This window comes from Dermacentor silvarum, chromosome 1 (genome assembly GCF_013339745.2).
Source record: "Dermacentor silvarum isolate Dsil-2018 chromosome 1, BIME_Dsil_1.4, whole genome shotgun sequence".
NCBI lineage: Eukaryota > Metazoa > Arthropoda > Arachnida > Ixodida > Ixodidae > Dermacentor > Dermacentor silvarum.
The window spans coordinates 106011182-106023948 of record NC_051154.1 but is presented as its reverse complement, the minus strand read 5'-3'; positions in this window follow the sequence as shown (position 1 = coordinate 106023948).

The following is a 12767-nucleotide window of genomic DNA, read 5'->3' as shown; positions in this document are numbered from 1 at the left end:
CCGCGCTGTGTGCAGAAAAAATAATATGAAAAGAAAAAGAAAGAAAAAACTTAATTTGAGCATAATTTATCGACTGAGAGGTATGACTACAAATGAGCTCCTACGATATTTTGACCACTGCCGAAGCTGGGTATATACATTTAACCACGGGGAATGCCCAAAAAGCAAACCACTGAAATTATCGCGATTTAACGCAAATCTCACGAATCTTAAGTAAAACTGAACGTTCTTTTTTTTTCGTTATTGGTATATTCACCTTTACGGCACGTACTTCACGCTGTGATGACGCACATAAACATGCAAAAATTGGGTCTTGTAAAGTTGAGAGCAGTAAAGGAGGCAGCAGACACAGAGAAGTTACCGCGCAATGTATTATTATGTACTTATGTGAGCTTTTGCGTTGTGCAGTAACATGACCGAGACTAATAATTAAAATTAAACTTTGGTGTTTAACATCCCTAAGCTGCACAGCGGCTTATATGGGGGACAGTGTAACGAAGGGCTCCGGATTAATTTTGTCCACCTAGGGTATCTTACTATGCTCCTAAAGTAGGGTAATAAGTTTTTCTGCATTTCTCCCTCATCTGAATTTAGGCACCGCTACTTGGTACGGCTCCACTGAGCCGACGTATAATTGTAAACGAAGTTCATCTTGTATATCGTTTAAAGCTACAGTGTAAATGGGGCGCAAATCAGTGCATTCACGACAATGCAATGCAAATTTGTGTTCGAAGACCAGTCATTTAGCGAAGTTTCACTTTGTCTCCACGAAAATGTGCATCATCTGTGATAAACTGTTCGTTTTCGAGGAGCAATACATTTTTGCGAATGTTTGATCTACGGAAGAGGCACACTTTTACGAATCACCGCACGCTGACTTACGGGAACCATGCACTCGGCAACAACGCTACGTTGTTGTACCGGTAAAACGGGGACGATTATACTTCCTAAGCACAGTTCGTAAATGCTGTCACTTCAAAAAATCGCAATATGCCGGACTTACGTTCGCGGCAGTTGATATACAAGCAGAGATTTTTTGCAGAGAGAACAGGTCGCATGAACGTTTTTTGCCAACAAGCGCCCGTTTCGGAGGCGCGGCACACGGGAGGGGTCCCCGCAGTGACGTCACGCTGTTTGTAAACAAGGAGAGGTCTATTGTTTATATTCATCCTAAATGCAAGAGAGAGAGAGAGAGAGAGAATAAACTTTAATTCAAACAGCACGCGAGCGTAGGTAGCTCCTCCGCTCTGCAGTGGGAGGTCCCCTCAGTCCAGGAGTCCAGCGGCCTTAGCTGCCCTTCTCGCTCGATTGACCAGGTTGAGCTGGTCCGTCGAGTCGGAGCTGGACAGCGCTGCCTCCCATTGCCGTGTGGTGGGGTGTGTTATGGGTGTGAGCTGTGGTGTGTTTACGCAAGCCCATAGCATGTGGTAAAGGGTTGCACATTGATCACAGTGTGGACATTTTTAGGAATACAGCGCAGGGTGTATGGCGTGGTAAAGACTCAAATGTGGATATGTGCTTGTTTGGAGTTTTCGCCATATTACGGCTTCCTCTCGCGTCAGAGCATTATGCTGTGGGGGTAGTGTTCTTCTTGAAAGGCGATAGTGTTGTAGGATGTGAGTGTAGGTCAATGGTATGGGCTCTGGTTGGAACTGCTCGGCGCGGTCATCTCGCGGCTCCCGGTGTGCATGCGCTCGGGCGTAGGCGTGTGCCTGCTGATTGCCGCGTAAGGACTCATGCCCCGGAGTCCACCCGAATTGTATGTATGGTGGCAGCTGGTGCGCTCCATTCAGAATGCGATGTGCAGCCCTGGAAATTTTGGCCCTGGAATAATTTCTGCATGCCGTCTGAGAGTCCGTCAGAACTATGACGCAATCCCAGTGCGGTCTCGCCGTGATGGCTAACGCTATCGCTAGTTCCTCTGCCTCCGCAGCGCTCACTCTGGAAACCGACGACGCATTTATTTCGGTCCCGTGATTGTCGACTACGCTGGTGACGAATGCGGTGCTTCTTGCTGTGCTGGCCACGTCTACGTACAAGACATTAGGGTGGTTTCCATACTTTCTCGCGAGCGTCTGCGCTCGGGCTTGTCTCCGTCCGATGTGGAAGTTTGGGTGCATGTTCCTGGGAATCGGTGAGACGTGCATAGTTTCTTGTATTCGTGCCGGGATTTTGGTCAGTGCTCTGGTCTTCCGTACCGAATATCCAAGACGTTCCAAGACGCAGCATCCCGTTATTGTGCGTAGTAGTCTTTCCTTCTGGCTTACCAGGTGGGCCTCTATGATTTCCCGTGCGTTGTTGTACACCCCTGTCTCCTCGAGGCGAAAAGTAGCCGTTCCGGGTGGCAGTCCGAGCGCTTGCTTATACGCCTTGCGTATCAGCCGGTCGAGTACCTCCACTTCCGCGTTACTGAAATTTAAATATGGTGCCGAGTACGCAATGCGGCTCACAATCAGAGCCTGCACTAATCGGATAAGGTCCTGTTCCTTGAGTCCCCTCTTCCTGCTGGTAATTCGTTGAATCATGCGCAAGATCTGCGTGGTCGTGTGTTGTAGCTTCTGTATGGCGTATCCTCCGCCCCCGTCCTTTTGTAAGTGTAAGCCGAGGATCCGAAGTCTGTCTACCTTGGTAATATTTCTCTAGGACCTATCCGCAGGTGGATGGTTGGTGCCGGGGCTGTTGATCGTCCTCGTGAAGCGCTTCTCGATTATGAGGAGCTCCGACTTCTCCGGCGAGCATTGCAGTCTGCAGGTCTCCGCATAGCTTGCTACGACGTCTACTGCCTCCTGTAATGCCTCTTGTTGTTCTCCTATGGACCCTCCGACCGTCCATATCGTGATGTCGTCTGCATACAAGGCATGTCTGATCCCCGGTATTTTTACGAGTTGGGCTGGGAGTTTCATCATGGCCACATTGAAAAGTGTCGGCGACAGCACTGCTCCTTGTGGCGTTCCTCTGTTAGGTGTGTCTATTCGCAGTGACCTCACATTTCCCAGCCCTATTGTGGCTGTGCGATCAGTTAGAAAAGCCCTCAAGTAGCTATACGTTCGTCGGCCGCAATTCGTGTCACTGAGATTGGCTAGTATGGCTTCGTGCCCCACGTTGTCAAAGGCTCCCTTTAGGTCTAGTGCGAGAATTGCTTTTGGGCATCACGGCGTTGCTGCAGTCAGTACTTCCTCTTTGAGCTGCAGAAGCACGTCTTGCGTTGACAAGTTGGGCCGAAAACCAAACATCGTGTTCGGCATCAGTTGACGTTCTTCGAGATGCGTCTGTAGCCTGTCTAAGATAACACGTTCCATCAATTTACCGAGGCAAGACGTAAGCGAAATGGGTCTTATAGGTTCTCCAGGCAGGGCGTTTTTCCTGGCTTTGGTATCAGTGTAATCTCCGCATGCTTGAATTCCGGGGGTAAGGTCCCTCTGCTCCAGTGTGCATTTAAGAGTTGGAACTCCTGCATGGTTTAATCACATGGTTAATTGCCTGCATGGTTTAATCGTCCAGGTTACGTAGCAACTTGTTGGTGATTCGGTCCTTGCCATGAGTGGTGTTCGAGTGAGTCTTACATGCAACGTGTAATCTGATGCAATGTGTGCTTATGCACCGCAAAGGTTACAACTTAAATCGTAAGCAATTTTTATATTTACGCACTACACCCTTCACAAACTATGCCGAAATGCGAACACCGAATGAGGTGGATGCACAGTCTGCGCAGCCATGTCACGAGGACGAAGGTAATGTGCGATGCCTGTCGAGGGAAATCGGGCCTCCGGCCGGACTGCACCGACGCGATATGTCTCTTCTGTGTCGGTTGTGGTTGGGAGTTGCCTTCACGAAAGCTTATTCAGCAGTAATTGGAAGGGCTGACAGTCCTGCATGTGATGTCTGCAGCAGCGAGGAGAACATTGATCACCTATTCTGCTACTGTCCTCAATTTGAAGCACAGTCTATGTCCAACGCATTAGGAAACTAGGCGATTGTCTTCTAGGTAAACAGACAATACTAGAACACCGTCCCCAGCGATCATCGGCTCAGAAGGCAGTGAAGGCAGTTTTATGCTTTCTGAGAACGTCTGGCTTGCGCGAGCTCCTTTGACTCAATAGTGCTAGTCTGCGCACCTCTCCCCCCTCTCTATTCTTTCTATTCCCCTTCTCCCTTCCCCCAGCGTAGGGTAGCCAACCGGGCTCTTGACTGGTTAACATCCCTGCCTTCTTTTTTATACTTCTCTTTGTCGAGGGAACAATGGTGATGACGGGTGTATGCAACTGGTGACGAGACATGGATCTACTGTTATGATCCCGAGATAAAGTAACAGTCTAAGGAATAGAGGCACAGTGGTTCCCCTGGGCCAAAGGAGTTCCGTGTGCAAAAGTCGGTGCAGAAGCAAATGGAAACAGTTTTACAGCGAACCTGTCTATTGCTTGGGTTCCGCACATTTTTCGTGTCCGTCAACAGGTATGCGTGTGCAAAAACTCGGCTCCCGAATTTGATGCAATATTGTTTCATCCTCTGCAAAAGCTTATATGTCTCATCACTTGGATATGCATTTGGGCGCGCGTTCTACTCCGGGCGGCCCGGGCGGTCGCACCCGCCCGTGCCGCTGTATCTTGAAAGCCATCTGCGTCGGGGACAGATCCCCATGCGCTGTGTTTTCGCGGTTTAGTTCGCGTTGATGCGAGACACAGCTTGAAGGTGAATTCGCTCGCTCATGCTGCCACTCCAGCGTTTTGACAGCGAGTGCCTTCACTTTGGCAGCAGCAGCGGCAGCCCGTGCACGCACTCATGCTGTGATTGCCACACAGGTTGGACGAAGCTTCGCTTTTGCATCGCCTTGGTTTACGGCCCGGCACTATCTGGTCGATGGATGACTTTGCGTTCAGCGGATAGGCTCGTGGCTTTCTGAGGTGACGTCACAATCTGGGACAACGTGCTTCACTTCTGAAGAGGCGGGAGGACTACAAAAGCCGACCTGCGTTTCGCCTGGCCTTCACTTTGGCAGCAGCAGCGGCAGCCCGTGCACGCACTCATGCTGTGATTGCCACACAGGTTGGATGAAGCTTCGCTTTTGCATCGCCTTGGTTTACGACCCAGGCGCTATCTGGTCGATGGATGACTTTGCGTTCAGCGGATATATGCTCGTGGCTTTCTGAGGTGACGTCACAATCTGGGACCACGTGCTTCACTTCTGAAGAGGCGGGAGGACTAGAAAAGCCGACCTGCGTTCCGCCTGGCCTTCACTTTGGCAGCAGCAGCGGCAGCCCGTGCACGCACTCGCGCTGTGATTTCCACACAGGTTGGACGAAGCTTCGCTTTTGCATCGCCTTGGTTTACGGCCCGGCGCTATCTGGTCGATGGATGACTTTGCGTTCAGCGGATGGGCTCGTGGCTTTCTGAGGTGACGTCACAATCTGGGACCACGTGCTTCACTTCTGAAGAGGCGGGAGGACTACAAAAGCCGACCTGCGTTTCGCCTGGCCTTCACTTTGGCAGCAGCAGCGGCAGCCCGTGCACGCACTCATGCTGTGATTGCCACACAGGTTGGACGAAGCTTCGCTTTTGCATCGCCTTGGTTTACGGCCCGGCGCTATCTGGTCGATGGATGACTTTGCGTTCAGCGGATATATGCTCGTGGCTTTCTGAGGTGACGTCACAATCTGGGACCACGTGCTTCACTTCTGAAGAGGCGGGAGGACTAGAAAAGCCGACCTGCGTTCCGCCTGGCCTTCACTTTGGCAGCAGCAGCGGCAGCCCGTGCACGCACTCGCGCTGTGATTTCCACACAGGTTAGTGTGGCTGCATTTTTTTTTCCTTTTTTTTTTTACGACGCTGCTGCTAAACTGAAAGCGTGCTGGATTGAAAGAGTGCCTGTAATCTAAAAAAATGCCATCCGAAATTGCTAAACTCGTGAAAGAGTTCAGACAAGAAATACGTGACGCGTGTTGCAATGGAAAAGGAACTGCGCAAAGAGTTCAAAGAAATCAAATTATCGATGGATATGTTCAACGCACAATTTGAGGCAGTGATCGCACGCTGCTCTAAAATTGAAAAGGACAACGTTGCACTGAAAAAGGAAAATGCGACACTGCTTGCCCAATGCAAGTCACTAAAAGAGCTCGTGTGCGACTCTGAACAAAGGTTGACGGAAATCGAACAATACTCCAGAAACAAAAACTTAGAGATAAAAGGCATACCCGTCGTAGAAAGCGAGAACCTTTTGGGCCTACTGAGCAAAATCGGGGACGTGATAGAAGAGCCGATGACACCATCTGATATAGATGTGTGCCATCGTGTCACTAGAAAAAAACGAAGGATGCCCAAATATTGTAGTGCAGTTCAGACATCGCGCAAAGCGAAGCGCATGCAGTGTTTGATAAAGCACGCAAGAAACGACTGGACACGTCTGATATTCTGCTACCGGGCCATAATATGGTATTTATAAATGAGCACCTTTGCCCGACGCTCAAGAAGCTTCTAGGCCAAACTGTTGCACGTAATAAAGAGGCAAAATGGAAATACGCCTGGACCAAAGACGGAAACTCTTTGCGCGTAAGGCCTCATTCACACAGCCGTCAAACGCTCCGTCACGTCACCGTCACGTCAAAAAAACGCACAGCAGGCGTCGCGACGGAGCAGTGTACGAATAGGCAACTTTCGCAATGCCGAGCGGTTTTCTGCTGCTGTTCTTGATTTGCAAGCGGAGACCGCAACAAGGGCGCAAAGCCGGCGACGAACAAGTACATGGGGGCGAAAAATGTGCAGGAATCGCAAGTTCGGCCATCGGCGTGGTCCATGTCGCACATTTGAGCACCACCGAAACGCACAGCTGAGTTTTCGACGTGCCACACGTGGAACCAATGCTGGCACGCATGTAAACAAACCAGCCGCCGCTGCTGTTGCCAGCTTCAGCTTTGTATAATATGGCTGTATTTAGCGTCGGCTTCTTAATTTCTGATTGGTCGATATTTGAGGGGCGGGGATCCGTCACCGTGCTGGCGACGGAAATGTAGAGCACCGCTCTGCGTCGCCAGCGAGCCGTTTTTGAGGGGAAAACGACTCGGAAACCCTCTCCCCTGACGAAAACGGATGCCGTGACGGTGACGTGACGGAGCGTTTGACGGCTGTGTGAATGAGGCCTAAAACTGACACATCGCGAGTACTGTGCATCACTTGCGTCAGTCACATTGACAAAATAGCATAAACACTTTCTTGCGGCTTTGTTTCGCGCATCCAAGTTGAAATCGGCAGATATGGTGGGGAAATTCCTAACTCCGATAGATGTATGCACGTTACACAAAACAATGAAGTCTAGCTTAACTTTTATTCATCTAAACGCACAGTCTGCGCGGAACAAAGCAGACAACTTGCATGATTTATTTTCACGTTTATGTTCACGCATTTATGTTCACGCATATGATGTGGTTATGATTTCTGAAACCTGGTACCAAAATAATTACGAAGTACTTAAGGTTGCTGGTTACACCACACATTTCTTAAACCGAGCAGTGAACAAAGGGGGCGGTGTATCATGGCCAAGAATTCGTTGAAACTGAATATCGTTGCTGACTACTCTGAAATGACTGATTACTTTGAAATCCTAACAGTATCAAATGGTGACAATGTTTTCTCTGTTTTATATTGTCTCCCAAATGGTAATACAGCGGCATTCCTTGCATTCCTGGATAAATTTATTAGCTGGGCAAACGAAACTGGATCAAAGCTAGTTATAGGTGGTGATATGAATATAAACTTACTACAGGCATCACCGACACAGCGTGATTTCCTAATGGTGCTCGAGTCAAATGCTTGCACTATAACACTATTAATGAGCCCACTTGCGTCCAAAACAACACTGAGACGTTACTCGACCTCTTCATCACAAACAACCCCACTTCCAGTTTGCTTTCAAGCGTAATTGGCGTACACATCAGTGATCACCTCCCAATCTTTCTTTTCACTGACCTACATAAACCATGTCGCTTATCCAATAAAGAAGAACCAATCTCATTTCAAGATATCAATCCGATTTCACTAGAGCAATTTCGAAGCGATGTACTGAACATAGACTGGTCCGAAATATACAATGAGATTGATCCTGGTTTAGCCTATAACTCCTTTTTACATCTGTTTAAATCCACTTACATCAAACATTTTCCGAATAAAACGATAACACGCAACAGAAAAATACGAAAACCTTGGATTACAAAGAGCCTTCTATCCCAAATAAAACAAAGAAAGACTGTATAGAAATTTTTTGCAAACGAGAGACGCAAATGACTTCAAGAATTTTAAATCTTTCAGAAACAAATTAACGCATACGCTCAGAGAGGCTAAAAAGAATTATATGCATAATGTATTTAATCCACAGATAATGAAACGTAACGACATCGTCTGGCAAAGGCTAAATGGCGTGCTATAGAGTAAACCGGAATGCGCAACAGTCTCATGAAATAAATCTAAATGGCACACCAATGTCGGGTTCTTCATTAGCAAATTCGTTTAATGATTACTTCACTTCTCCTATAAACAGCCCTCATCATCCTGCTCGCTTAGACCATCTTAGATATAATAATCCTGTCAGTGCATTTCTAACACCTACCAGTGCCAGGAGATATATGCATTCATAAATTTTCGGAACAGTAGAAGCACTGATGTTGATGGCTTGCAAATTCGCCCTGCTAAATATGTCATAGATATTATCTCCCCGGTATTAGAGCATGTTTTTAACCTCGCATTTTTAAATGGTACATTTCCAAAAGCACTGCAAGTAGCGAAAGTTGCTGTTATTTTTAAAGTTGGTGATAAGAACCTATTATCCAATTACAGAGCTATATCGATCCTACCGGTCTTTTCTAAATGTATTGAAAAATTGATTAACGTTAGAATGCTTTCGTTTTGTGAAAAACGTCACATCCTTACCGACGATCAATTTGGCTTCACGAAAGGACGTTAAACGGAACAGGCACTCTTAACCCCAAAAAAATGTATACTTAACGCATTTGAACAAAAGTTATTAACACTAGGGGTGTTCATAGACTTTTCCAAGGCCGTCGATCGTATTAACCATGAAACACTAATAGAAAAACTCGAAAACTATGGCTTTCGAGGCGTATTTTTAAATATAATAAAGAGCTATCTGGAGTACCGGTGTCAAGTGGTTGTATAGGAAATCATACATAAGATCTTAAATTAGTAACAAGTGGGGTGCCTCAGGGAAGCATTCTTGGACCGCTATTATTTAATGTTTATATTAATGACATAACAAACATTACTTCAGCGGCTAAATATATTATTTATGCCGACGTTACCACCTTATTATTTAGGTCTGCTAGCTGTAGTGAACTGGTGACTTGCGCAAATTCAGCATTAAATAAGCTTAATACATGGTGTCAAGTAAACTCATTAACCATTAACACACAAAACGAAAACCATACTATTTAAACCTAAAATTCTAGGGCTAATATTACTGACCGTATATTTATTGGAAACTCAACTGTGGATGTAACCTCCTCAGTTAAATGCCTTGGCGTCATTTTTGATGAACATTTAACCTGGAATAAACATGTCGATTTGCTCAGCGGTAAACTCGCAGGCGTCGTGGGTGCCCTTGCAAAGGTACGCTCTTTTCTTCCCACTTCCGTCAAGTTATTAGTGTATAACTCTCTCTTTTTTTTCACACCTTAAATACTGTCACCTTGTCTGGGGAAACACAACAGGGTCAAACATTACTAAACTTTCTCTACTACAGAAAAAAACTGTGCGTGCTATTAGCAACTCGGCTTATGACGCACACACTGAACCCCTTTTTTAAGAAACTTCAAGTTTGTCCTGTAAACTTGTTATTCAATGAATTGCTCTTGCAACGGTACCTCACAGAAAGAAATCAAGGGAGTCACTTTATTGAGCACCTATCTAGCTTACGCAAGAACATTAAAAAGTACAACACTCGTCATAATGCCACCTGGTTCATACCCCGCGCACGCACAAATTATGGAACACAGCTACTCTCCCACTCATTACCATCCTTGTTAAATTCACTTGGTTTCTGATTACTTACTTCATTCCTTCTGCAACAATGATGATTTTCCCTGTATTACATTGCTTGAACCACACTTTATTCATTGTGTATATTTAGATTCCTCTCCTGCCACTGTACAATGCTACCTAACAATGTCTGATTGCTGTTGCTAATTATTGTTTTCCTTACTTTTACACAATTTTGAAAGAGGCGCAGACCCCTGTCAAGCCGAATTGATTTTGGCTTTTTGTCTGTGCCGCCTATATCATGTATTAGATGGGAAATAAATTTGATTTGATTTGAGTTTCCGCGGTCATCGAGTGAGATGTGTTCATGTTTGCTTGTGCGGGCGTGACACCATGCTTGTTCATTTAGTTACTATGCCTTTGTTTAAAAGTTTATACGCCGGATAAAACTACTATTCTTACTTCGTATAGCTGTCCACTAATTTGCCATCGCAATCGATGCTTTGGATTTCTGGCGAAACTGCAACTTTTTTCTTCTGGGTATGGTTAATACTTATTTCCACCCCCTCGTATATTCAGGTCTTGGTGAAGAAATCGTCTGCAATTGACTAGAAAACGTGTTAGTATGCGGCCTTTCAAGCATCACTCCCCTCTTCCTCGCCCTCCCCATCCCCGGTCATGTGGGTGAACCCACAGAGGGGTGCACCCTTACGCCCTCCTCCCCCCCTCCCCGAAATAAAATTCTGGCTACGTCCCTGCTGCTGACCCGTTATGAAGCGTTCACCAACATCCACCTAGCGGGAGAACACACGGAATACTATTACGAAGAGCCAGTGCAGTTTTCCTTTTCTTTTAGAACTGAAAGCCTATCAAAATGTCTCTGCGCTGCACCATGAGCGATAGTAGGCTCTCAAACTTGCTGATATCGTCCATAGGGAAAGAACTTCTCGAAAATGTAAATTTTACCACTATAATCGCTCAATATGCAGAAGCCAAGTGCTGCAAAAGAACTTCTGAAGAAAAAAATATATGCAGAAACCACCGACGATGATTGTCAAAGTGAATGGTTTAAGCAGACCGTATAGAAGTCAAAGGAACACCCTTTAGAAATACTTTCGAAGTATACGGTTGACATCGATGTTTGATGATGGTAGCACAAATGATCGTCGGCATGTTTTGGGCAACGTCTTGACAGTGTGACGACGACGGCGTGACGACGATAGAATGATGACGATGGAGATGACGACGGCGGCAGCGTGACTATATATAATAAGACGGCATCGACGACGAGGAACAAGTTTCCGACGGAATTTCGGCCTCCGCTGGCGTCAGGTGGAACAATGCGACGCTGGGGGTGACGCTCGCTCGACGCCGAAGCATAGAGTAACATACAAGGATAAGAGAGGACACTTCCATAGGCCCCTGCGGCCGATTGTAAAGTCCCTATATAAGAAAAGTACCACCATCCTTTGATAAACGCCGCTTCTCTCTCTCCTGTATCTCCGATTGGACGATGATAGCGCGCGCCTTTTCACTTCTTTATATTTTCTTTTTTTCCGCCTCAGAGCCATGTTGAAAGTCCTCTGCGCAGCCGCAGTCGCCGGCGGCGGTGGCGGCGCGCGCCCGGCCTGAAAGCTTCAACGTGGACTTTCTAGGTGCGCCACCGTCGACTTGGCTTTCGCAAGCAAAAAGTAAAGAAAAAAGCAAGCGCTTTAGGAGAGGAGGCGGCGGAGGAAAGAGTAGATGGCGGTACTTTTCTTATATAGGGACTTTATAGTGCATATCACAGGTAGATTCCCACGTGTCCAATTAGGCGTATGTGGTGTGGATGGATGGGAAAACTTTATTGAGGTCCATTGGGTCGCTTTAGTTTCCTAGCCCGAAGCGGGCTACTCCCACGTTGGGACCGAAAGGCCTAGCCTATGGGCCGCTTCGCGGGCCCGTTGGACTGCCCATAGTTGTTCATCTAATGTGAAACTGCGTAGAGCTGCGTCCTACCGGTCTTCAGTGTTGTCCTTGTCGCTTCGTAACGCGGAGCAACGCCAGAGCATATGACTACATTTATTGCATGTTGTAGGAGTAGAGAACACCGGATAGATTTTGTTGATTAATAGCGGGTTCGGATAGGTCCCGCAGCGCACCTAGCGGGTGTGTGGAATCTACGCAGACTCAGAGATTTGGACCGCAGAAAAACTAATCTCGAAGGCTATTTTCTGGCGATTAGAAAATGTACACGGCCTTCAAGATTGCTTCCGTGCGAGTGCTCGTCCAGGAGGCTATATTATGGCTATATTTTGATTTTTTTAACGCGTTGCTTTCATGCATCGAGTAGCTTCGTGTAAGCTGTACCGCCAAAGCAGCAAGCTCACGATGCCACTGTGTGTTTATGCAGGCACGTTAAATAAACATGACAAGTGTTGGAAGAGACGAAACTTTATTTTTCAGTCATTCTCAGTAAGCACGTGTACACTTTTTTTTTTTTCGCAACGTTCGATGAACGCAAGCACAAAAAGATGGGTGCACTGCACAATGAGAGACATGCCAATACAGCTGCCACATGTTGAGAATAAATTTCACAAAAGGAATAAACAGGCGATATTATGAAAAACCCCACAGAACAGTAAAACTGCAGAAGACGGCATTAGCATTAAAGAGGAAAACAACGCTCGTCCTTTGAAGCCTAACCTTTCTTATTAAGTGGTAGTTCCGGGCTTAATAGCAAACAAGGAATGAAGGCTGTTCACTGCAGTTGTCAGCCAACCACGCTCTCTCCCTGTCCTGCCGTTGTT